Raw genomic sequence first — 17,969 nt, forward strand, 5'->3', positions numbered from 1 at the left:
GGGAGGCGGGCAGGCCCCAGCTGGGAGCAGTGGCGCTTCCCCTGGCTGGTCACTTCCCGTCTGTGAGCCTCAGCGTAGAGGCCACCTCTTCAGCCAGGCCCTGCTTGTCCTCACTGGTCCAAGCAGACCCCACCCCGGCCCCTCTTGCACCTAGGCCTTCCTGGACCTTGTCCACCTGTAACCACGAATTTGGACGCTCCCACGCTCCCTCCGTCTCGCTGCAGCCCGTGTCCCTGTGAGAGCCAGCGCCGACCGACTCGGTGGGGAATACATGCATGAGCAAAGAGTCTGGCCTGGGGGTGCTGACCAGCCCCTCCAAGGACCAGCCATTTGCCATGGGGGTGGGGACAACGCAGGTGAGGTGAGGTCCCCAGAGGAGGATTTGTGTGGGGCAATTCATGGGAGAGAGAGAGAGAGGAGCCTGTCCGGCCGTGTGCAGTGGCACCCTGCCCAGCTGCTCCTGCAGGGGTGGAGCGTGCAGGCGGCCCTGAGACTGTCCTGCCCCAGGCACGGAGGCCGGCTCTCGCCTCCGCACCAGTGCCGCCCTGTGCGTGCGATCAGGAAGGGGCTTCCTCGAGTGGGCCCTGGGAGGAGGACGTTCAGCTGTTGCCTCCCTGGTCCCAGACCACCCGCCTCCCCCTCTGAGCAGGTCCCAGGCCCCTGAGGCTCAGGGCCGAGGCCAGTTCAGACGGGGGAGCCGGGGCCTGTCCTGGGTTTGGGTGTGGCAGGGCTGGATGTTCCCACACCTGGACAACACCTGCAGGGACTGGGAAAGGACAGAGGCCACTGGAGGGGCCTTCAGCAGGGCACACTCAGGGTGGCCACAGGGCAGGCAGCGAGCAGGGGGACCAGCCTTGCCCGGAAGCCCATGGACACTGGCCAGGCTGAGTCTGCTGGATTCTGGTTCCCAGAAATTTGGAATTGACTCAGGATGGAGAGGGACAGAAGGCCCTAGCAGGGTCTGAGGGCTTCGTGTCTGACCTCTGAACTCATTACTCCCGAGTGGGTCTCTTGTGTGTAAAACGGGCCAAATTGCTCAATATAAACAGTTTGGAGATTACACAATGGCCACGCCCTGTTCTGGCTTGTCTTTGTTTTCTAACACGCAGAGAACTCAGAACTCGGTGTGGCCAGGGCCCCTTGCTCTCGACCCCCAGAGGCCCTGGTGGCCAGGAATGGGCAGGTCAAGGTGGACCCACAGTAGGCCATGTGCCTGGACAGGGAGGGAGGGATGAGGTCAAGAGGGGCAGGCCAGGAATGGAGAGACCCAGATGGATGGAGGCAAACACAGAGAGACACGAGAGACACAGAGACACCAAGATATACAGAGACACTGGGAGACACAGAGAGACACCAAGATACACAGAGACACGGAGAGACACAGGGAGACAGAGATACACAGAGAGGCAAAGCCGGACTCTGAACCCCTGACCCCGCACCACCTTCGGTCTGATGGCCACAGGCCCCTTTCCTGGTGGCCTGTCCTAGGGTTTTGTCCCTTCCCACTCTGTGATGTTGCTGGACAGGGCCCCCAGGTGGGGGTGATCTTGGGGCCAGTGGGGCGAGGAGCACCGGGCTGGCCACGTGGGAGGTGTGGCAGGGCCTCCCATGGAAGAAGAGCAGGTGCCGGGGAGGCAGGCATGGTGGGCAGCAGCAAGACCAGGTGAGAGTTTTTCTAAAGATTCTGAAGGAAATATCAAAAACCCTTCATGCCAAGTTGAGTAGGACCGCTGGCCCCGGCCAGGACCTGCCCTCTCCTTTGCACTGGAGCCTCCTAACAATTTCAAAATGGGGAGGGGGCGTTGGGAGGAGTCAAGGCAGCCAGGAGCCCCCTAGGATCCCACTGAGAGCTCAGAGGTCACCCAAGAACACTGGCCAGCTTGAGGCCACCAACATGGTCTGCCCCTGGGGCTGAGCACAGCCTTGACCTGCCTAATAAACTGTGGGGCCTGGGCTTGAATTGGAGGGTGGTGGCCCCGAGGAGAACAGGCGCTGGTCTCCATCTTGAACTTGGCACCACTGGCCCTTCTGCCACCCTTGGGGTCAAGGGCTGGGGGAAGGGAGACAGATGAGGTCTGGGCACGGTGGGCAGTGTGGTTTCCTCGGCTGAGCTAGGAACCGTGATGAATGGCTTTGGGGGCCTTCCCTCAGGGACCCAGTGGCGGGCAGTCGGCCACACCATGAGCCCCTCTGAGTCTCAGTGCAGAAGCTGGAGCCTGAAATTGCCACAGGCACCTGGGAGAGTGCAATGACTTGTCCTGAAGCTTCTAAACCAAACACAGAAAACACTTAAAACAGAGCCTCCTTCAATCACCAGCACCCTGAGCGGGCGTCCCTGTCCCCACCCCCGGGCTGACAGAGGGCAGCTCCTCGACCCGTGTCCTTCTCCCCAGCTCCGCAGGACTTCCTAGTGAAGATTTAGGACACTGCAGCCCAGCCCCGCTAACCTCCTGACTAAAATACTAGGTCCACTCGCCTCCTGCAGCAAAGTCGTCCTCTACCCCCGCCCCCCCCCCCCCCCCCCCCCGCCCCCGTAAAGTTCTGAGCGTTTCCTGCACCAGGTCCCGGGACTCTGCATAGTGCCAGCAAGAGCTCACAGCCACTCGCACATAAATCTCCCTTGTTTATTTTATGAATGAGAGGGGACATTAAATACTCAAATAGAGTCCATCGAGCACACTTCCAGCCCAAGAGACACTTAGAGCAAGTCAGCCCCTCTGTGGCCTTAGGGAATTCATAGCCAGGCCTGGGTGCAGCAGCCAGAGGGTCTCTGGGAAGCAGACAGTGTCCCCAAACCCACACCTCAGGGCCACACAAGGGCTCAGCTCTTGGGGAGAGAACATGGGCATCAGGACAGGTGAACTCCGCGGGTATTAACAGGCACTTTTTTTTTTCATTGATTTCAGAGAAGCAGGGAGAGGCAGAGAGAGATAGAAACATCAATGATGAGAGAGAATCATTGATGGGCTGCCTCCTGCACGCCCCATACTGGGGATCAAACTGTGACCTCCTGATTCATGGGTCCATGCTCAACCACTGAGCCACACTGGCCAGACAGCAGGCACTTTGAGGGCTCGGTGACCTGACTGGGTCCAGGCCTGAGTCCCAGCTGCCTCTGACAGTGGTGAGCGGAGGGTAAGCGCGAGGCCATGCTTGCCTGGATTCTCGTCGGCAGGGAGCTGGCATGCCGGCTGTGTGGGCCGCTGATGCCACCCACCTGCCTGGAGGCAGCCTCGGCCACCTGTCCTCTACCCTGTCTGTGTCCTTGGAGTTTCCCAAGGACCACGGCCACCAGAGAAAACACAGGCCACACCCCACAACCTCGTCTCTGCAGCTCGCCACGAGCAGCGGCCCTGGTCAGCAGGTAGAACAGCTCGGACCTAGCCTGGCTCTGGGACAGAGAAGGACCCCTTCCTGGGCCCCCCTGCGGACCCCCGGAGGGAGGTGCAGCCCGGGGAGCCAGGAGGAGAGAGGCTGCGTACACATCCTTGAGACCCGCTGGCCCACCCCATCGTTTCTCCATGCCCCTCTCACGGCTCCCACCCTACGCAGACCATGGGGCCCCCCACGCTGCCGGGGACTCAGCTACTGCTCTGCCCACCCAGCCTTCACACAGGTACCTGTTTCCCTAATGAGATGGGGGCTCCCAGCATCTTCCCCGCTCCTGCACCCCCACCCCCGCCAGCTCCCAGGAGAGAACTCAATAAAGACCTGTCCTGGCAGAATCAGTGAAGGACTCTGAGGGTCTAAGTGCCACCTCCCGGGCCCAGTCTGCCCCAGTCCTGCAGAGAGAAGCCGGGCCCCCGCCTCCAGGGCTCCCAGGCTCCTGGCTCCCGGCTCCCTGGGGACCCAGACAAACTCACGTTCCCTCCTCAGAGAGATGCCCAGAAAAACCCAGACAATGGGCACTAAAAATACCCGGGAGCATCTGTAACTCCACACGGAAGTTATAAATACTGAGTAATGCTAATGCAGAGCCATCAGTCATCCGGGGACAGCCACGTCCTTTGTGGGGACAAGGGATGTTTTTCCAGATCTGTAATTTATTGCTCTTTACAGTTAAATCCAGCTACAGGCAAAAGGAAAAATGAACAAAGCAGGGTCTCCCGCGAGCAGCCCAGGGAGAGCAGGATCCGCACCTCCACCCTCCACCCTGACCCCTCTGCAGCCCAACTCGGGCTGTGGGACCTATGTGTCCCCGGGGATCCCAGGGTCGCCCTTGATGGCCCCAAACAACCCGGTCGGTCCTGCGTCTGCTTCCCAAGTGGGGTTCCAATTCTTGCACATGACGCCCCTCCAGCTACAGGTGACCCCAAAGGCTCCTCCCACCTTCCTGACCCACCCTGCCGGCTGCCCCCCTGCCTCCCCGTAGGGTTCTGGGGCTCCCCAGAGCCTCACTCGCTGGCCTCCAGGGTGCTCTACTAGGCAGTGGCCGCTCATAGGCTGGTCCCTCCTTCCCCTCTGACAGCTCGCTCCCACCTAGCGCTGTCCACACTGTCCACAGCGTGGCCTCAGGCCTTGAGACCCAGGCCCCAGCCCTTGCAGGCTGAGCCTCAGGGTGGGATGGTTAAGAGCAGCTGGGTGGTCAGGAAAGGGTGGCCCACGTCCCAGCACCCTGGGTGGGGCAGCCAGGAGGTAATGGCTTTGAGGACGTCTGCTCCATGCGTGGGGATCCCAGTGCAAAGGTCTCTGAAAAAAGAAAAGCAGCCATAAACCAAAGGGCAGTGTTTCCTGAGAGGAGGGCTCAGGGGCCGGCGGCACCAGTGGCGGGAGATGTTGGTGCTGGAAGCTCCCGTGGCCCAGGGCGCGGGGGCTGGAGGGGCTTCGGGAGTGGACTGGCCCGCCAGCTGAGGCCCAGCTGCTCTGTGCTGTGCTCCCTCAGCTGGCAGCGAGCGCCTCTCCCAGACAGACAGGGCCAGCAGGAGCCAGGACTGCCGCCCAGGTGCCCGAGGCAGGCAGGACCCTGGGAGCGGGGCTGACTCTGGGCTCCAGCCGGGGGTCCCCTCTTAGACCCCGCCCCATCCTCATCCAGAGGCCGGTCTCCCGAGCAGCTGGCCACTCAGCTCTGCCTCCAGAGAGCCAGACCGAAAGGCCCAGGGCGTTGGAGTGGAGCCTGTGGGAACAAGGGACACAAAAGACCGGTGGCTCCGTCAGTTGGAGCATCATCCCATATACCAAGGAGGCTGCGGGTTCAATTCCCAGCCAGCAGGACACATGCCTAGGTGTGGGTTCAGGCCCTGGTCAGGGTGCCTACAGAGGCAACTGATTGTTTTTCTCTCTCTCTCTCTCTCTCTCTCTCTCTCTCTCTCTCTCTCTCTCTCCCTTTCTCTCCAATCAATGAACATATCCCCAGGTGAGGATTTTAAAAAATAAATAAATAAAAATGATGAGGACTGGCCGTCCCAGCACAGACTGCTCCTGATCTTGGGGCTCCGGCACCATTCTGTTTTCTTTTTCTTTCTTTCTTTCTTTTTTGTTAATCCTCACCAGAGGAGATTTTCCCCACTGATCTCTAAACATAGTGAAAGTGAGGGGAGGGGGAGAAAGAGAGAGAGAGACACTGATGTGAGAGAGACACATCCGTTGGTTGCCACCCACCGGGATCAAACCTGAGACCCTTAGGTGCTCGGGCAATGCTCCCGGCCCCATTCTTTACCACATTCAAGCCTGAGTCGGATTCGGGGCTCCTGCGGACAGATGCAGAGCCGGGACTGCTGATCCCCCCCTCCCCACCACGACTCCTGTTGAAGTCCCAATCCTAGGACCTCAGAATGTGACCTTATTTGGCAATAGGGGGGTTGCAGCTGCCATTAGTAAATAGAGGTCACACTGGAGCAGGTGGCCCTAGTCAGACTCAACTGGTGTCCTTATAAGAAGGGGACATGGGGACAGACAGGGAGACAGGGTGATGCGTCCACAGGCCAGGGGCTGGGAGCGGCCTGGAGCAAATTCCCCAAGAGGGGCCGGCCCTGCAGACGCCTGGACTCTCACGTCCGGCCTCCCACATGGGGAGAAGGAGTCTGTTCTTGAAGCCCCCAGTCTGTTGCAGTGACCGGCCGCCAGGACACTCTCACACCAGCCTGCCCACCACCCTCTGCTAGGCCTCTGGGGTGTCCACCCAGGAGCGGGGCCTTGCCCTGCTCATAGCAGCAGGAGCCATAGCCTGTAGGACCATTCGGGCCTGGATCCTTTTTTAAAAAATCCTCACTGACCGAGGATATGTTTTTATTGATGAGAGAGAGAGAGAGAGAGAGAGAGAGGAAGAGAGAGAGAGAAACATCGATTGGCTGCCTCCTGAATGCACCCTACAGGCAGGGATCGAAACCCACAACCTAGGTATGTGCCCTGACTGGGAATTGAACCTGCAACCTTTTGGTGTAGGGGATGATATGCCAACCAACTGAGCCACCCAGCCAGGTCTGATGGTGCCTTTGCTGGTCCCAATCCCAATCCCCAGCCAGCTGGGCCCTCTGGTTGTTTTTTGGCCCAAAGAGGAGGTTGAGCCTGTATTTGGAGAGGAGGCTCCACAGAGTCCCCAGGCTGTAGGCACAGCCCTCATTAGTGGCGGATGGAGTGTGTGTTCCATGCAGCCACCCAGCGGACACCCCAGCCCGGCCGGCCACCCAGGCAGGGTGAGGTCCTGCCAGCCTCTGCTGCCAAGCAGAGGTGTCTGCTGATGCCCCCGGGGGCGGGGAGGGGGCCTGGTGGGGAGCCAGCGGCCTGGAAAGGGGCAACTCACATTTTCCAATGACACCACACTGGGCTGCAGGGCCCGGCTGGTAAGGGCAGGGGCCTCTTAATCCCCTCCCAGTCTGCCTCCGACCATGAGGGGAGGGGTGGAGGAGGAGGTGCCAGGGGAGGCCCTACCAGAGCCACTTGAATGTGTGTCCCACTCCCTCTGAGGGGGCAGCGGCTTCCCCAGGGCCCTGGTCGGCTCTAGGCTCCAGAACGTGAACCAGGGCTCCTGAGCCTGTAGTCACCACCCACACTGGACTCAACACAAGGGCACAGAGCATGGTGGGAGATGCTTGAGGAATGAAGGAATGTATGAAGAAATGAAGAAATGGGGGTACTCAGTTCGGGGCCCTCCTGGGAAGCACCTACTCTAGCCCCACATTTCGTCAACAAGACCTGCAGTCCAGGCCCCAGCCTATACCTCGCTCACGGGGCCAGCATCTGGATGCAGTGAGCACAGACCACCAGCCCTGGCCCCACGGGGCCCCCAGACAACCAGGGCAAGCCCTGGATGGACGAACCCACACCTACACGAGCCAGGTCATCAGGAGGGCCAGGTGCAGGCTGGTGAGGAGCAGGGACCTGGGACTCCACACAGGTTCAAACCCAGCTCTGCCCAACCAGCTGGGTGGCCTTGGGCAAGTCACTCAGCCTCTGTGGACCTTGGATTCCCACAGCCCTGCTTGCAACTGCAGAGACTAGAATCCCCTACGGCTGTCCATGGGGAGTCAGCCAGGCAGGGGCACAGGCAGCGGCTGTGCCATGTGGGGAGTCCCCTGAGTGGTCCGCTTTGTGCCAAAACCAACTGCCAGATGAGGCCTTCATCGACCTCCATGTCTTGGGTCGACGTTCCTGCTGGGTTCTGCAGATCCCGTGAAGGAGGCGGAGCCCCCCCTCCCCCACGCCCCCTAGCAGTATTTGAGGGAGAAGCAGAGAATGTGCAGAGCAGCAGACAGGCCAGTGCACAGACCCTGAGGCGAGCCCCGCCAGGAGCAAGGAGCCAGCCGGCCCCTGCAGACTCGTCAAGTAGGGGCTGCGGAGGGCGTGAGGGTTCCAGAACGCGGTCTCCCGTTACCAAGAGCCCCTGCAGTGGTGTTGGGAACAGAGCCCGGGGCGACACTGGAGGTGCCCAGAGACAGCCATGCATCTCTCCGCCGGCCAACGAGCACCAGCAGCCAGGCGGGCAGAGGCCTCCTCCCTTCCCTCCTTCATTCCCTTAGTTCAGCCCAGCCCTGGGCTTCGAGGGAGTCGAGGGGAGGGGAGTCTGCTCCATGTCCCCAGGGCTCACATGAACACAGGCAATACTCCGTCTGGCACGTTGCCCCGGTCAGCGTGGGTTCCTGGCGTCCCTGCGCCTGCTTCTGCACGCTCCACAGTTCCCTCAGACTGCTGGGCTCTGAGCCCCGGGTGTGCCGCTCTTGTGGGGGTCTCTGGGCATCACTGCCGCTCCCTGCCCGCTCCCAGCCCCAGTGCACAGCCAGTGACAGGTGGCACTTGGGAAACAGAGCAGGCAGCCCGGGCCCACTGGGCCGGTGGCCGACTGGGACATGCTCTCAGGGGTCCTGACACCCAGGGCCTCCCATAGACATGGACACGGAACACATCTCTGAGGCACGTGGCAGTGTGGCCCCTGGGCTCTGAGAGCATCCACAGGCGAGGCACCCAGCAGCTCACTGACGGCCACAGACCCTGCCCCAGACCCCCTGCGGGGACAAGCCCCATTGTCAGCACCATGAGCCCATGGGCATCTCCAGGCCCGTCCGCCCAGCCCTGGGGAGCCTGCGTGGGACACGCCCAGCACCTCTGGACCCCCAGGGCCCTGCAGCCATCCCCCCCGACCCCCGTCTCAGCCAACACGCAGCGCCTGCCTTCCAAGGACCAGGAGGGCCCCTTCCCCTGGAGAGGCCCTTGCTCTGCCTTTGATCCTCCCTGAAGCTCTGCGGGCTCTGCTCCCGCTCGGCCACGACATTGACAATTGTTTATTAGTTCTGAAATAGCTGAAATTCACGTCAAACATTCTCATGTTAGAAAAATGTTTATGAAGTGCTATCGCCGTTTATGTAACTGCGTGTTCGGGAGAGCAACAGAGGCTGTAGCGGACCACACAGCCTCGGCCTGGGCTCTAGGCAGTGCCTCCCGGGCTGGGAGGGTCCCAGAGCTCGGACCCCACCCCCAGTGCCCTGCTCCCGAGGTCAGGGAAATGTCCCCCAGGCCGCCTAGCAACTCGCCAGCACTGGGTTAGGGAGGGAGGCATCCCCCACCTCTGCCTCTAAAGTAAAGGCCCCGGAGGCCCCTTCCCGGTGCGGACATTACTGAAGCGTCAGGCAGTGCTCCCGGAGGTGGGCCCAGCCCCGGCGTTGGGTGGGGACGAGGTCCTGCTCAGCCCCTGGGTTTTAAAGCGCTTGCTTACCCCACTGGAAAGCCTTTCTGTAAGGTGACACCTGGCCTCCTCCATGTGCTCTGGCCGGGCACTGAGGCCACACGGGGAGGCCCTCAGAAGCATGAGCTCAGACCTGGAGGGCACAGGGTCCAGCTGGTGGAGCCAGAAAGGCCCCTTGGTTCACTCCAGCTCCCCTGCTAAAGCCAGGCTGACCGTGCAGGTGCCCGAGCAGCCCAGGCAGGGCCTCGGGGACAAGACAGCGTGGTTTCTGCCCTCCCGGATTGTCCTGTCCAGCAGGACAGAAAGGTGGCAACAGCCACATGCTGCCATTTCAGATGCATTATTCATGGTACTGATATCAAGGGGGCACAGGGCCAAGACGCAGAGGGTACAGCTGGTGCGCCTGTCTGTCTGAGGGGCTGCTGCTCGGCAAGAAGGAAGGATGGCTGGGATGGCGCCAGGGTGGGGACCCCCAGCCAGAGCGGCTCCACACACACGGAGTTCCGGGAGAGACATGGTCACCGCTACGGCAGAACTGGGAGCTCATCAAACCCATCAGACTGAGCGCCTCAGAAAGGGGTGCTGAGCAATGCCTGCCACCCGGTAGATACTCACTTAAAGTTATTCAGTAAGAGCTCCAACAGCTGGGGAAGAAAAGGGTCTCCAATCGAAGCAAAATACCCCAAATAATTGAGAACAGGAGCTCAGACCTGCGTGCCCAAGTGGCACAGCTGCACCACACACAGCAGCCACAGGGTGGGAGCAGCCCAGCCTCCACTGCAGAGGAATCGATAAACACATGGTGCTCGTCCCTTCAATGGAGTATTAGTGAGCCGCTAAAAGGAGGGAAGCGAGGCTACAGCACGCATGAGCCTCAGAAATGCTGAATGAGCCCGGCCAGTATGGTTCAGTGGTTGAGCGTCGACCCATGACTCATGAGGTCATGGTTCGATTCCCAGTCAGGGCACATGCCCAGGTTACGGGATTGATACCCAGTGGGGGGCACGCAGGAGGCAACCGATTAATGATTCTCATTATTGATATTTCTATTTCTCTCCCTCTCCCTTCCTCTCTCTGAAATCAATAAAGATATATTTTTAAAAGAACGAAGTGATGAATGAGAGAAACCAGACACAAACAACCACATGCTGCAGGATTCTGTTTAGGAAACTTCCAGAACAGGCGAATGCATCCAGAGGGAAGCTGATGGGGCAGCAGGAGCTGGGGGGTGAGGGGTCTTCATGCCTATGGGTCTCCTTCTGGGTGGTGGGAATGTCGGGGCCTGGCCAGTGGTTCAGTTGGTTGAGCATCATCCCGTGCACCAGTTCTATTCCCAGGCAGGGTTGGAGGCTCAATCCCCAGAGGGGGCTGTGCAGGAGGCAGCCGATAGATCTCTCTCTCATCAATGATTCTATCTCTCTCCCCTTCTTCTCTCTCAAAATCAATAAAATCATATTTTAAAATAAAGAAATAAATAAAAAATTTGTAAAGAAATAAAATGTTCTAGAACTAGACAGAGGAGCGGTTACACACCATTGCAAATGTGCCAAATGCTACTGGGTTGTTCACTTAAAAATGGTTAATTTTAGATTGTAGGAATTTCACATTAAAAAACAAAAACACCAGAGCAAAGTTTTGGAAGATCCTAACGCTGGGTGTGCGGTGACCCTGGGCACACCCAGGGCAGCCCTCCCACCCAGGCCCAGGGAGCGGAGAACAGAAGCCGCGCCCTCCGTCTCCCACAGACCCCCGTGTGGAGCACAGCCACCAGGGCCCGACCAAGCCAGACGAGCCCCCCCCCACCCACCCCCACCCCGGCCCTCCAGTGCTCACGAGCACCAGGGCGGGCAGCTCCCGAGGAGAACAGGCCCCATCGGAGGACTGGGGACCCACGGAGAGCCGCCCAGACCCCCTCGCCACCCACAGTGTCTCCTGGGGCCCCTAACTTTGTTCCTTTGTAGCTGAGCCCTGAAACAAAGACTTAGATTCTGCCCCGCAGTGTGTGGCCATCTGATCACGAGCACTCGTAGCCAGGAGACCTTCCTTCTGGACAGAGCTGGGTGACAACCGGGCATCGGAGCACCTGGCTGCACCGGGAGGCCCTGGGGTTGGCGGAGGCCAGTCACCGCCTGGCCTGCTGTGGCCCCAGCCCAGGATGCACCGTGAGACCCAACCCCAGTCTGAGCTGCCCGGACACCAACACCCCTCCTCCCGAAACTGGGCCTTCCCAGCCCTCCATGAGGAGAGGGCTCCCAGCTGGCCCTCGGGGTCACAGAGGGTCACAGTGCCCGCCAAGCCCATCAAAGGGGCAGCCACCTCCCGCCTTGCCCCTCCAGGACGCTGAGACCAGCGGTGACAGATATTCTGATCTCCCTTCCCATGTCCTCATTACGTAGCCTTCTTTTTTTTGGCCATAAAATTCTGACTCTTAATATTTTCAACTCTTGTTTCTCATAAAACAACAATATTAGTATTTCTGTAGAGACACGTGGGCCATTACTGTATCTTTATTATGTGCGTGGGATCCATGCTGCATGCACCGTGGCTTTCTGACATCCCACTCCTGGCCAGGAAGCAACGGTTACACCGGGTTTGACACTGCCTCTACCTCCCGTGCATGCAGGAAGACACGGTTTTATTATCTGTGAGGTGCCGACAGACAGCCCAGCTCGGGCTGGGTCACTCCCATCACGGACACCTCCTTGCCCCGCCGCAACCATGGACCGAGTTACCCCGACCCCGGCAGCGATTACAACCCCATTACTGCTCGTACGTGTTCAGCCACTCGAGGAAGCCAGCGGCTGTTCTGTGCAGACACACAGGTCCGGAGCGCTGCCACCGTCTGTCGGGCCGTTTACATCTGGGGACAGGAAGCAGGAAAACAAGTTTTTAAGTTCCCGGAGTCAGCGAGGAGGCCCGGAGCTGCAAGCCAGGCTCCAGCGGGGTCTCGGGTGAGCTTCGCTGCTCAGTGACCAGGATGCCTTCCAGGACAGCCCTGCTCCCCAAGACCACACTGCCCAGTGACAGGCTGAGGCTCTGGGCCTTCCCCAGCTGCTGACCCCAAAAAATGTCAAAATAAAAAACAGTGTAACAGTGGCCACTTGAGAGGACTCAGCAGGCCAGGCGCTGCCCGGCATCCATGGGTAGTTCTCGCATCTAATTCCCACACCTGCCAGGGACAGTGGCCCCCACTGTCCCCAAAAGAAAGCTGAGCTGGGAAATGCCCAGGGCGCCCGCTGGTTTTCCCCCAGAGCCCCCCCCACCCCCCACCCACGGCCAGCGCAGGCTTTTCAGGGGGTGTGAGAGCGTCAGTGCAATCTCCCCAGAACCTGGCCCATTATGTTGTGGATATGGACCAACTGACTCTAAAGTTTACATGGTGGCGAAAGACCCAGAGCAACCAAAGAAACCATGAAGGAGTCCTAGCTGGTGTTGCTCAGTGGATAGAGCATCAGCCTGCGGACTGAAGGGTACCGGGTTCAATTCCAGTCAAGGGCACGTGCCAGTTGGGGCTTGATCCCCAGTAGGGGGTGTGCAGGAGGCAACCAATCAATGATTCCCTCATCATTGATGTTTCTATCTCTCTCCCTCTCCCTTCCTCTCTGAAATCAATAAAAATATATTTTTAAATAAAATAAGATAAATAAATAAACAATGAAGGTGAAGAACAGAGTTGGAGGACTGACGCCACCGACTTCAAGACTGACTGTAAAGCTACAGTGATCAAGACAGCGTGGTTACTGGTGAAAGAACAGACACACAGACCAACAGAGCAGGACAGAGAGCCCAGAAATAGATCCCGTAAATATGGTCAACTGATCTCGACAAAGGAGCAACGGCAGCTCAATGGAGAAAGGACAGTCTCCTCGATAAGTGGTGTTGGAACTGCTGGACATCCACACGCAAAACAAGGATCTGCACGCAGAATTAACCCAAAACGGACCACAGACCTAAACGTAAAGCGCAAAACTATAAAACTCCTGAACGTAACACAGGAGAAAACCTAGAGGACCTTGGGTTTGGAGGTGACTTTTTACAACAACAAAGGCACGACCCATGAAGGAGAAAAGTGATGAGCTGAACTTAATTAAAAAACACTTCTGGCCCTAACCAGTTTGGCTCAGTGGAGAGAGCGTCGGCCTGAGGACTGAGGGGTCCCGGGTTCGATTCCGGTCAAGGGCATGTACCTTGGTTGCGGGCGCATCCCCAGTGGGGAGTGTGCAGGAGGCAGCTGAATTGATGTTTCTCTCTCATCGATGTTTCTAGCTCTCTGTCCCTCTTCCTTCCTCTCTGTAAAAAAATCAATAAAACATTTTTTTTTAAATAAATAAGAGAAACCAAGATGGCGGCATAGGTAAACACCAGAGATTGCTGCCTCGCACAACCACTTCAAAAATACAACTAAAAGACATAACGGACATCATCCAGAACCACAGGAAGGCTGGCTGAGTGGAATTTCTACAACTAGAAGGAAAGAGAAAAGCATACCGAGACTCAGAGGAGGTGCGGTGCGGAAGTAAAATACAAAGGTGTGGAGGTGCATGCGGAGAGGGCTGGTGGCTGAGGACACGATTGTCTTTTTCAATCGGGAGGGAGTCTCAGGCTCTGAGCTCCAGTTCCGGGCGAGTCTCTGGGGACCCAGACTCATACGGGAGAAACTGGACTGTCTGGCATCGGTTGGAACTCGAGGGCAGCTTTCTCTCAGAGGTGCTTGCAGCAATTGCTGGGACACTGAGAAGCGGGGCCTCTGAAGGCAGGACTGAGAGCAGCCATAACTGCTCCGCCCGCCCTGTTGATCCCCTGGGACCCGCCCTGCCCAAGCCATGCACGGAGGCTTTTGCATATGAAAGGCCTGGCCCTTTGTAATCTGAAAATTACTTAACAAACTGCAGCTGCCCCAAGGCCCCAGGGCAACTTGCATTGCTTTACAGCTGGCTTCTGCTGGGTAGCCTCAGGCAGAGGCTAGATTAGCACCTCCTTAGACACAAGAGCCAGTGTACCCAGTGGTCAGAGTGGGACCATCCAATTACAACTCCTCAGATCTATAAGGGACACACTCAGGGGACAGACTCAGTGAGCACCAAAGCCCCACTGAAGCAAGTCTTGCCCCAGAAGGGTGTCTTCAGCACAGAAGTTCTCCCACCATAGACACAGCTGATTCTCACAGCCAATTGGCCTGGAGGTCAATTCCTCCCAGTGATACCTACAACAATCAAGGCTTAACTACAACAAGACTGTGCACAAAGCCCACAAGGGGGTGCACCAAGAGTGTCTACCTCAGGTAATTGGGACACTTAGCACAGAAAGCCACTCTATTGAAACAGCGAAGCATAAAAAATGCCGAGACAAAGAAACAGGACACAAATGATAGAAATGGAGGAAAGCAAACTACTGGATATAGAGTTCAAAACCACACTTCTTAGGTTTTTCAAGAATTTTCTAGAAACCGCCGATAAATGTAGTGAGATCCTCAAGAAATCTAGTGAGACCCTCGATGTTGTGATAAAGGACCAACTAGAAATTAAGCATACACTGACTGAAATAAAGAATATTATACAGACTCCCAACAGCAGACCAGAGGATCGCAAGAATCAAGTCAAAGATCTGAAATACGCAGAAGCAAAAAACACCCAACCGGAAAAGCAAAATGAAAAAAGAATCCAAAAATACGAAGATAGTGTAAGGAGCCTCTGGGACAGCTTCAAGTGTACCAACATCCGAATTATAGGGGTGCCAGAAGAAGAGAGAGAGCAAGATATTGAAAATCTATTTGAAGAAATAATGGCAGAAAACTTCCCCTACCTGGTGAAAGAAATTGACTTACAAGTCCAGGAAGTGCAGAGAACCCCAAACAAAAGGAATCCAAAGAGGACCACACCAAGACACGTCATAATTAAAATGCCGAGAGCAAAAGACAAAGAGAGAATCCTAAAAGCAGCAAGAGAAAGAAAGTCAGTTACCTACAAGGGAGTACCCATAAGACTGTCAGCTGATTTCTCAACAGAAACTTTGCAGGCCAGAAGGGAGTGGCAAGAAATATTCAAAGTGATGAATACCAAGAACCTACAACCAAGATTACTTTATCCAGCAAAGCTATCATTCAGAAGTGAAGGCCAGATAAAGAGCTTCACAGATAAGGAAAAGCTAAAGGAGTTCATCACCACCAAACCAGTATTATATGAAATGCTGAAAGGTATCCTTTAAGAAGAGGAAGAAGAAGAAAAAGGTAAAGATACAAATTATGAACAACAAATACACATCTATCAACAAGTGAATCTAAAAATCAAGTGAATAAATAATCTGATGAACAGTATGAACTGGTGATTATAATAGAATCAGGGACATAGAAAGGGAATGGACTGACTATTCTTGGGGGGGAAAGGGGTGTGGGGGTGCGGGAAGAGATTTGACAATAATGGTACACCTATGGATGAGGACAGTGGGTGGGGAGTGAGGGCGGAGGGTGGGGTGGGAGCTGGGTAGAGGGGAGTTATGGGGGGGAAAAAGAGGAACCAATGTAATAATCTGAACAATAAAGATTTAATTAAAATAAATAAATAAATAAATAAAATAAAAAATAAAAATAAATAAAAAACACTTCTGCTCTACAAAAACAATACCGAGAGAATGAGAAGACAACCACGGAGAGGAGAGATATTTGCAAAAGACACATCTGATGCAGGACTGTTTTCCAAAAGATACAAAGAATTCTAAGCCCAGAAAGAAAACAATGAACCCGATTAAAAATGGCCCAGACCTTCCCAGACCCCTCACCAAACAGATACACAGATGACGGGTAAGCAAATGAAAAGATGCTCCGAGTCCTAGTCATCAGGGAAATGGAAATTAAACAATGAGATTCCACTGCACACCTATCAGAACGGCCAAAACCCAGAGCACTGACACCACCAAGTGCCGGCGAGGACGCGGAGCAGCGGGAACTCCCCTTCACTGCTGGTGGGAAGGCGGGGGCACAGCCACTTTGGAAGACAGCTGGGTGGTCTCTTACCAAACTGAACAGACTCGTGGGACCCAGCAGTCACGCTCCCTGCTATTTACCCAAAGGAGCTGAAAGCGATGTCCACACAAAACCTGCCCACCGATGTTTACAGCAGCTTTGTTCTTGATTGACCGGACGGGAAGCAGCCCAGGCGTCCTCCCGCAGGTGGGTGGGTGAGTCACCGTGGTCCACCCAGACAGGGGTATTATTCAGCACCGAAAAGATTCCACCCTGTGCTTGCACACCCCCGAGTGTGAGCTCTTTGCTCCCCTCATTCTAGTCTTGTCTTTATTTAAAACTTTGATATTTTGTTCATTGCAGGTTTTTCTATTGGTTTTGATCTTTTTTATCCTCACCTAAGGATATGTTTTTATAATTTGAGAGAGAGAGAGAGAGACATTGATGTGAGATAAATATCAATTGGTTGCCTCCCATACATGCTCCAACCAGGAATCAAACCTGTAACCTAGGTATGTGCCCTTACCAGGAATCAAAACCATAACTTTTTGGTGTATGGGGACGATGCTCCAACCAACTGAGCACCCAGCCAGGGAAGATTTTGCTCTTTTAAAATATTGCATTAAAATATTGGCAATTATTTACATGCTAAACATGCAACTGCCATAGGTCCCAGTGACTGCACCCAGCATGTATCCACAGAGATGAAACTTCACCCACACAAAAACCTGTCCACGAGTGTTCACCACACTTTACGTGGACGCCTCTTCATGGGGGGGCCGTCCCACCATGGCGCTCTGCTCCGCAACCATGAGGAAGAAACGAGTGAACAGACACGTAATGACCTGAGCAGAAAAGCGAGGCCCAGATGGCTGCCTACGGTGCGGTCCATGCGGATGATATTTTTGGAATGAGAATTTCAGAAATGGAGAGCAGAGCAGTGGCTGCAGGTGTAGCAACAGGGAAGCAGGGAGGTGGTGTGGCTGGAAAAGGGGGAGGCAAAGGTCCCAGGAGGGTGCTGGGAACGTGCTGTCTTGACTCTGTAGGAGGAAATAAAACGTACAATTTAGCGCATGCACACACTCTCTCACATATGAATTTGGGTAACATGCCATCGCTGGGGTGACACCTTTTATAAAAAGATCACACAAGGCCCCCTATATATTTCTTGCAGCTGCATGTGACTCCACAATTTTCTCCATTAAAATTTTAATGAAAGCAAACCCCAAAAATATGTTCTTTCTCTTGATTACTGAGTGTTAGTGCTGCCTTCAGTTCTGCACCCACTGTCCTCATCCTGATCCCCGCCCAGGTAGCCTCGCTCCTGACCTCTCCTCTCCTCCTCACCCAGTTCCTTACTCTCTCCCTCGAGACCCCCGAGGGCCGGGCCGGCTCCTTTGCCTCTGGCTGCCCCGCAGCCCAGATTCTAGCAAGAACCCCGATGACTCCACCAGCAGCTGTGCAGGACTCGCCATCCTGGTTCTCACAGGCTGAGCAATTAAATCACCAAAGCCGCAGGCAGTCACACAGAGAATCGCCGGGGCCCAGCCCGTCCACCCGGGTGTACGCCCGAGAGAACTGAGAGCAGGTGCTCACAGGCTGGTCCACACATGTTCACAGCAGCCAAAACGTGGAAACAACCCAAGTGTCCACCGACAGAGGACGGTGAGCACCAAGTGGCCCCTCCATATGACGGAATCTTACTCAGCCTTCGAAAGGAAGGACTGGCTCAAGCCACAAAGTGGGCAAACTTCGAAAACATGACGCTCAGGGAACACCGCCGGACAGAGACCACACACGCGCGTCCACTCCAGGACGTGACTGCAAGAGGCAGGTCCGCGGAGACAGAGCAGCGTGGTTGCTGCCACGGGTTGTGCAGAGGAAGCCACAGCTGCC

Source organism: Myotis yumanensis, unplaced genomic scaffold (genome assembly GCF_028538775.1).
Source record: "Myotis yumanensis isolate MYYU_CA2020_CCGP unplaced genomic scaffold, mMyoYum1.0.hap1 SCAF_7, whole genome shotgun sequence".
NCBI lineage: Eukaryota > Metazoa > Chordata > Mammalia > Chiroptera > Vespertilionidae > Myotis > Myotis yumanensis.